The sequence below is a fragment of the Euphorbia lathyris genome, chromosome 6, assembly GCF_963576675.1.
Source record: "Euphorbia lathyris chromosome 6, ddEupLath1.1, whole genome shotgun sequence".
Classification (NCBI taxonomy): domain Eukaryota; kingdom Viridiplantae; phylum Streptophyta; class Magnoliopsida; order Malpighiales; family Euphorbiaceae; genus Euphorbia; species Euphorbia lathyris.
This window is the reverse complement of record NC_088915.1, coordinates 69,357,615-69,367,095: the sequence shown is the minus strand read 5'-3', so window position 1 is coordinate 69,367,095 and position 9,481 is coordinate 69,357,615. Positions and strand designations below refer to the sequence as shown.

The 9,481-nt window shown below is 35.5% G+C and overlaps 1 non-coding gene across 1 annotated transcript; it reads left to right on the top strand.

Annotated features, from left to right (window-relative positions):
- Nucleotides 1–8,876: 8,876 nt before the first annotated feature.
- Nucleotides 8,877–8,949, top strand: TRNAV-UAC (transfer RNA valine (anticodon UAC)). The gene has a single exon. It is a non-coding gene; the product is annotated as a tRNA-Val (tRNA).
- The last annotated feature ends 532 nt before the right edge of the window (nt 8,950–9,481 follow it).

The window sequence follows — 9,481 nt, the reverse complement described above, 5'->3', positions numbered from 1 at the left end:
GTTAAGCATATATTGGTGTTATTTTGAACGTTGAGCCTAAATTGGTACTTACCCAAAAACCTTTGACCTATTTTGGTACCTTATCCATTTTTTTAAAATTAAAAGGTTAGAAAAGAGGAAATGAGAAAGACAATCGGACATTCTAACAATGTTGACATCTTTGGGAAGCAGATCGCGCAACCAACTCAAATATTATTAAAAGAAAAAAAATCATACATCAAAAGTAAAACGAAAACAAAATACGAAAGGCAAATTAAGCAAATTTAAATTGCTCGGTTGAGCAAAAATTCTAAAAAATGAGGAGATGGATCCCACTAAAAGGAGGATAGATTGTTTAATCAATGTTTTGCCAGAGAATCCGTAACTCGGTTTTCTTCCCGATAGATGTGGGAAATGAAGATATTGATTGAAGGCAAATATCTCAAACAATGTAACTAGTCCGGTCGGATCTCCCAAGGCACAATCTTAGTACGACACTGAAGCAAGTGAACCATATATATTGAATCACGTTCTATCTAGAGGGAAAGCCAACTTGTGTACAAAGCCGTGAAAATAGCATGGAGGACTACTTTGAATTCGGCTAGGGAAGTAAAGGAGGAGTCAATATGGAATGCAAACGCTCTTCTATGATAGCCGCAAGAAGTCCAAAAAATACTGTCATCACCAACCACTCTTGAGGACCCTAAGAGCCGTCAGTGTTTACTTTTATCCAACCTATGGGTGGGGGCTGCCAAAGAACGATAATGATCTATGGAGCTCTAGGAGGATTATGGAGACCTCAGTGTCGGCTCGGACGTTACCACAGGAGCTGTCCATTCTAAAGTGCCATTCTGGTATGTCGGTTTGTTGGTCAGGTGCAATCGTAGGAATTTACACACTATAGAATATTGTTAGTATATTTAGATAATAGCAATTGTGTAAATACACCTTCTAGTTAATTGTATTAGGTAATTATCCCTAGTGTATTTAGGTGTATAAATAGGATGTAACCTATCAGTTTACAATATAATATCAGAATATATTTTACCATATTTTGTTTGCTCATGGTATCAGAGCATTTACTTTCCTAGAGGACCTACTCTCTTTTACAGTTCCCAACAACTTTCTAAATATCTGAAATTTCTTTTCTCAAATACCAGTACCTAGTTTTGTTCTCTAACCGTTTCTTTCTCCTGGTTTTGATCTGTTACCATTCCTTCTTCCTGGTTTTGCTTTCTCTGGTTTCTGGTTTTCATTTCTGGTTTTCATCTTGATTTCTATGGTGAACGATAAGGTTTCCTTCACAAACTCTTCCTCCAGCTCCAATGATGATTCATCTCTGACTCCTCCGAGACGTCAATCTCCGGTCTCATCTGGATCTGGTTTTCCGACTGGAAAATCTAATCTCAAGATTCACAAAGGAGAAAACATGGAAATCGGTCTTGTTGCAGCTCCTCTCACTAGCAACAACTACGTTTCTTAGAGTCGTTGCATGATGTTAGCTCTCTCCATCAAGGAGAAACTTCACTTTGTTCTAACTGATGGATCTGCACCTCTATTGACTTCATCTGATTATTCCAAATGAAAACATGTTGACTCAATGGTAATTTCTTGGATTCTAAACTCGATCTCTCGTGATTTGGTAGAAAATTTTATTTTTGCCTCTTCCGCTCGATCACTCTGGAAAGAACTGGAGTTACGATTTGGTGAGTCTAATGGTCCACTTTTGTACTGATTAAAACAAGAAATTAGTAATTTCACTCAGGGAAATCAATCAGTTTCAATTTATTTCACTAAATTGAAACGTCTTTGGGATGAACTTGATTTTCTGTGTCCTCCACCGATATGCACTTGTGCGGTTGCTGATTCTTGTGCTTGTCATGTGGCAAAGAAAGCTTTCAAACAGATTAATACAGATCAGTTGGTGAAGTTTCTTATGGGACTTCATGATGGATACGATAACACGATGTCTCAAATATTACTTCTAGATCCTTTACCAAACATTCAAAAGGCGTATTCTATGATTCACGGGGTGGAGAAACAATGTCAAATTACAACAGATGTATCATCCATGGAAATTGCTAATGATGTACAGTCTGCTAAAAATATTCATCCTAGTGATTTTAATCCTTCACTTGATTCTAGTTCCTGTCGTGGTCAGAAACGCGGAACTGGACGTAATAGTGATCGCTTTTGCGCTTATTGTCGTAAACCAGGACATGTGAAGGAAAGTTGTTTTAAGCTCCATGGATTTCCAGATTAGTGGGATAATATATAAAAAGAATCGCCAGAACCGAAAGTAGCAAGCCAACAATGCAAATGTTACATATACACATGATTCTTCTTCTTTTAACACTTTTGAGATGGATGAAGGCTTAACTATTAATGATTTACCTCCGGGTATGACTGCACTAGTTCAGAAGGAGGTTACTCATGCAATGAAAGGGAAAAATCAAATGAATTATGAGGATGGAAATACTACTGGTAACACAAACATTGCTGGAAATACACATCGGGCCTTTACTAGTTTCTCCGGATTTGCACGGAGAAACACATCTAATTCCTTTTCTTCTTCCTATATTGATGCATCTGGTGGTAATTTTTGGATTATTGATACTAGAGCCACATCTCATATGTGTGCTCACTTAGAATTTTTTCAATCTTACAAATCCATATCTCTTAAAAATTCTATTTACTTGCCTGATGGAGCAACTCAACCAGTAAAACACATTGGCTCTATGTGTATTGGACATAATTTTACACTACATAATGTGTTACATGTTCCTGGTTTTCACCATAATTTGATATCTGTAGGACAATTGATAAATGAATTGGATATTAATGTCCAATTTTTTCCTAAAATATGTGTGTTGTAGGGCCAGGGCTCTAATCAACCCATTGCTATTAGATTTTATCAAGATGGACTCTACTTGTGACATCTTATTATTTTTCTACTGCTATCTTGACTACATATACCTATAATAAAAATGCATTGTTGCATTCTTCTGTAATTGATAATGCTTGTTCTACTGTTTTTGACCATTTTAATTCCATTTTATGGCATAATCGCCTGGGTCATGTATCTGTATCCAAAATGACCCATATTCCATGTATATCTCAATTGTCTAAAACATTGTCTCGTGACACTTGCCCCATGGCTAAACAGCAATGTCTTCCATTTACTTCTAAATTTATTAGTACAACTACCTGATTTTAGTTAGTGCACATGGACGTTTGGGGTCCTTATAAAATAGCATCACTCACTGGTGCCAAATACGTTCTCACGATTGTTGATGACTATACTCGAACCACATGGACTATCCTTTTACAACAAAAATCACAAGTTCCAAATGCTATAACAAATTTCATACAGATGGTTAAAACACAGTTTTTGGTGGTTATTCAAAATATCCGAACTGATCACGGAACTGAGTTCATAAACTCTACATGTTCTAATTTATTTCAAACTCTTGGAATATTACATCAAAAATCGTGTGTCTATACTCTGTAACAAAACGGAGTCATTGAACAAAAACATAAACATTTGTTGGAAGTAACTCATTCACTTTTGTTTCAAGCAAAATTGCCAAATATCTTTTGGGAAGAAGCTTTTCTAACTGCTGCCCATTTAATAAACATTTTACCTACTTCTTTACTTGATTGGAAAACACCCTATGAAAAACTATATAAAAAGGTCCCTGATTACTCATTCTTAAGGGTTTTTGGTCGTCTCTGTTTTTTTTAGTACAAACCCTACCAAAGATAAACTTGACACTAAAGCTTTTAAAGGCATATTAGTAGGTTATGCTATGTATCATAAGGCTTATAAAGTGTTCAATTTATCTACTAATAAAATCTATATAACCAGAGACATCATTTTCCATGAAAATTCTTTCCTATATAGTGAGCTACATGATAATGTGGTATCCAATGACAATAATGGGACCCCTATTCCATTACTATCAAATATTGATGCTGACATTTCTTTTCACTTCCCAGCAAAAGAACCTCCCCCCCCCCCCCCCCCACACACACACATCATCTCTTCCCCAACATACTCTCATAAATAATCCAATTTCAAGGATACTTTTGTCCTTTATGAAAGTGAGGCTCAAACCCCAGTTGACAACCAAACATCTACATCCAACCTAGTTGAACCCACACTTTCTCAAAACCCAATGCAGACTTGCCCTTCTTCCGCTGATATTACTCTTCAGCCTTCCACTAATACTAATTCTTCTACTCCTCCTTCTAATCTTTTAACTTTACCTTCCAGACATAGCACTAGACTCCATCGTAAACCAACTTGGATGCAAGACTTTGTAGCCAATTCTTTCTACCCTTCTTCTTCCCATTTTTCTTCCATACTCACCTTACCACCCTTTAGTGCTTCTTGCACCTCCTTTTTACAAGCCCTTAAATCCTCTGTTGAACCTTCTACTTATAATGAAGCTTGCAAAGACCCTCATTGGGTTCTTGCTATGGAAGAGGAACTTAAAGCTCTTGAACAAAATAACACTTAGGTACTTACTGATCTTCCCAAAGGAAAAAAAAACCTCTTTCGGCTAGGTGGATATACTGGATCAAGCACAAACCTGACGGCTCTATTGATCAATATAAAGCATGTCGCGTTGCTAGAGGATACAACCAGGTTTTAAGGAATTGACTATATGGAAAGTTTTTCTCCAGTAGCCAAAACTGTCACTGTCTGGATGTTTATTGCTTTTGCTGTTGCGAAAGCTTGGCCTATTCACCAAATTGACATAAATAACGCCTACTTACACGGGTTTATTGATGAAGATCTCTATCTTCAACCTCCGGGCCATTATGACAAAGCTAAATCAGGCCAGGTTTGTAAACTTCAGAAATCGTTATATGGCCTTAAGCAAGCCAGGCGACAATGGAACCGTGAGTTTACCACTCAACTCCTTACTTATGGTTTCACTCAAGTTTCTCTTGATCATTGTCTTTTCACTTATAGTGCAACAGACATTTTTATAATGCTTGTTGTTTACGTTGATGATGTTCTCATTACTAGCAATTCTGACGAGGCTATTCAGGATGTTAAAAATTACTTAAATGCTTTATTCACCATTAAAGATTTTGGCCATGCTCATTATTTTTTAGGGGTGGAATTATCTCGGAATTCAACTAGTGTATTTTTATTCCAGCATAAATATATCCTTGATTTACTTGCTGATGCTGGTCTTGAGAAGGCTAATCCAGCTCCTTGTCCAATGCAACCGGGTATTGTTTTGGATCCTAAGCATGGAACTCCTATCCCCAATTCTGATTTTTATCGACGTCTTGTTGGTAGATTATTATATTTGAATTTCACTAGACCTGACATTAGTTTTGCTGTTCAGCAACTAAGTCAATATATGTCTAATCCATGTTCTCATCACTTGGATGCTGCATTTTATGTGCTTAGATACTTACATGGTACTGCATATTTTGGTCTTTTTTTTATCTCGCTAACAATTCCTTTCAATTGAAGGGTTATTGTGATGCAGATTGGGCTCGATGTCGTGAAACTCGGAGGTCAGTTAGTGGATACTGTATATTTCTTGGCGATTCTCTGATTTCATGGAAAGCTAAGAAACAACCAACTGTTAGTCGTTCCTTCGCAAAAGTCGAATTCCGTTCCATGGCAAGTGCAAGTTGTGAAATTAAATGGATTTCCTATCTTTTGACTGCCATTCAGATTCCAGTTTCATTGCCAATTCCACTGCACTGTGACAGTGAGGCTGCCATACACATTGCCTCAAATCCTGTTTTCCATGAACGGGCGAAACACCTTGATATTGATTGTTATGTGGTTCGCAAACATGTTCTATCAGGTTTTTTAACAACATCACACGTTTTGTCCGGCTTACAGCTCGCTGATCTACTCACTAAACCTCTTGCAGCACCCCAATTGTTGAATCTTTTAGCCAAGATGGGTCTGGTTTCTTCTCAGCCTCCACCTTGAGAGAGAGATGTTAGTATATTTAGATAATGACAATTGTGTAAATATACCTTCTAGTTAATTGTATTAGGTAATTATCTCTAGTGTATTTAGGTATATAAATAGGATGTAACCTATCAATTTACAATATAATATCAAGATATATTTTACCATATTTTGTTTGCTCAAATATATGGGCTCTAGTTTATAAGCTTAGAATTAACACCTTCATAATCGGTTAAAAGGTTTGATAGGCTTCACAAAAGGGTTAGTGAAATTAATCTAGGATTTCTATAATTGCTCGCATGTTAGAAGCACAATTGTTTGAATTGATCTTATCGCTTCCAACTTATTCAAGCTCGAATTGAGAGGTAAATTACATACGTGGTGTATAACGTTTACCCATTTTTACATTTTGGTGTACAACCAAAAATTTATGACACCAAACTGTACAAGCTTCGAGTGACCTCCCATTAAAGTGTACAGCCGGTTTTTGTGACCGATCAACGCTAGTCAACTATGCCATGTCAGCATTTTTAATTGTAGAATTAAAAAAAAATGGGACACACTCTTTATTAAATGACTAATATAAAGTGGGACCCATCTCATATTAGTCATTCCATAAAGAGTGGGTCCCACTTTTTTTAATTCTACAATTAAAAATGCTGATGTGGCATAGTTGACCTGCGTTGACCGGTCACAAAAACCGGTTGCACACTTTAGTGAGAGGTCACCTGAAACTTGTACAGTTTAGTTTGACAAATTTTTGGTTGTCCACCAAATTGTAAAAATGGGTAAACATTATACACCACGTATGTAATTTACCCTCGAATTGAGTATGCTAAATCATGTCTCATTAAATTAGTAATGGGCCTATAAAATGTTGATAGCCAACGTGATTTGTATGGAGATAATGGCTCAAAAGTGAAAGTGATATCTAATTAGCTGGGCTTCCAGATTTTGTGGCCCATCCACAATCCACACAATGGCCCATAGGGCTAAAATCAGTTTAGTGAAAGCTTAGATATTAATTCAATTCTAATATAATCAGTTTTAATATTAATTTTTTTTTTTATTAAATTTGGACTAATTTATGAAATATTGTCAACTTTAAAATTGAATTAATATCTAAATTTCAACTTGATTTAATGATCTTGTGACAATTTCAAAAGTTATTTAGATACTTAATTGGTCATATCTCATATGTTAGGTTGGAGAGACTAAATATATATGGGATTGATAAGGATACTTATTCAGAAAAAAAAGGTAGTTCTTCTTTTCATTGTGGTTAGCTGAGCTCAAAGGCGGATACAGGGGGCCGGACCTCCTCAGCCGCCAGAATCACCATAATTACGAGTAGTTTTAATTCCTTTATCTTCAAAAAAAGTTGAACTTCGATTTAGCAAAAAAATAATTTTTTTTACACACCATGTGTAAAATCGACCTCTTCAACCGAACAATCTTATATTCGCCACCGCCTGAGTTCTAACCATCTGTAGTGCATATGCTTCCATAGTTTTCACAAAATTATAAACTACATGCAATGACACATGTATGCTTTAAATATGTTTATGAGTCGGACTAGGTTGGATTTAACTTAATAATATCCATGTAACTATGAGTTTAGAAGAGTTTAGGTTTGAAAATCTCAAACTCAATTCATTTAAACTCATCTTATAAAAATATTATTTAATAATAATAAAATACATAATTTTAATGTTTGGATTTAGTTTAGTAGGTAATATGTCGTTTTTTTTATGACAGAAAACTGACACGTAAATGTTTGGGTTGAGTTGCAATTGATATACTGATCAGAAAACGACGGAAAATGACAAAAATCTAAAAAATCATTGTTATATTCTTGTATTTTATATGTTGCTTTATTAATAAAGAAAATAAAAGGTTTAATAGGCACTCAACCCCCTAAACTTGTAACTTTTTTTCATTTGTCCCCCTCAACTTAGGGGACAACCTCTCAAACCCATCAACTCTCCAAAAACATCACATACAGCCCCTTACACCCCTATATTCGGTCAAAATATTGATCCGTATAGAAAACGCGCTTGACTGATGACCACACCAATGTCACGTGTCATTTTTTATTAAATTTTTTCATTGAGACCCCTGCTCGGTTAGCAAGCCCATTTGTGCTTGGCGAGCAACTACCAGAGATGGATTTCGATCAGAATTCTTATAGCAGAATGGAAAATTTTAATAAAAAAAATGACACGTGACATTGGTGTGGTCAACAGTCAAGCGCGTTTTCTACACGGGTCAATATTTTGACCGAACATAGGGGTGTAAGGGGCTGTATGTGATGTTTTTGGAGAGTTGAGGGGGTTGAGAGGTTGTCCCCTAAGTTGAGGGGGCCAGATGAAAAAAAGTTACAAGTTTAGGGGTTGGGTGCCTATTAAGCCAAAATAAAATAATAATTATTACTTGTAAATATGATTTAAACCTCTTAAATTGTTATAAACACCTTACATTATCCCTAACATTATATTACTGGACTTTTCGATGATTAGTGTTAACATATTAATCTAAAAATGACATAAAATATTTAAAAATAATACAATATCTTCTTATATTTTTAAAAATTATCATTAATATACATGCATAACAAAATTACATATAACCTGAAAACACAATAGGTTAACACAATTGTAGACACGAAAGTTTTTAGATTAGATTCAGGTTTACTTTTTTTAACACGAAACTAAAAAAACATGACACAAGTCTAAATTTATATAAAAGAAAAAAGTGGGTCCCCGGAATTGAGTGATCCCACATAAAAATGAATTACATGGGAAGGAAACCCTGCAAAAGCTTCCACATAAAAAAGTTTGACACGAGGCGGAAGATGCTGACTCCAAGTACGAGACAAAAAAAATTGTAGATTAACAGTACATAAGTGTTACTTTAAATGTAAAGCGGAAGTGTAAACAAAATTGTTGCTGTAGTGTAGTGGTTATCACGTTAGTCTTACACACTAAAGGTCCCCAGTTCGATCCTGGGCAGCAACAATGAGTTTTTTCCTTTTTATTTTTTAATGAATACTATTATTATGAACTGGGCAGCAACAATGGATTTTTCCTTTTTATTTTTTAATGAATACTATTATACTAATGGTTGTAAATGTGTGTATATCATTACTATTGGGTGTAGCATATATATAGAAATAACAGGGGTATAATGGTCATCCATTACATTATTTATAACACTCCCCCTTGGATGTCCATTATACAACAATAAGTAAATGCGTTTGGGGATGCTGCCTCATTAAAAACCTTACCAGGAAAACCCAGTGGGAAAAACCATGGTCAAGGAAAAGAGTGCAGCACGCATTTACTCCCCCTCATGAATACATAGCTAAAAATCTTTACAACGATACAATCCAATGCGATAAACTAACTTCTTGAAAGTAGCAGTTGGAAGCGCCTTGGTGAATAAATCCGCCAAATTGTCACTTGAACGAATCTGTTGAACTTTCACATTACCATTCTTTTGTAGATCATGGGTGAAGAAGAATTTTGGTAAGATATGTTTCGTTCTATC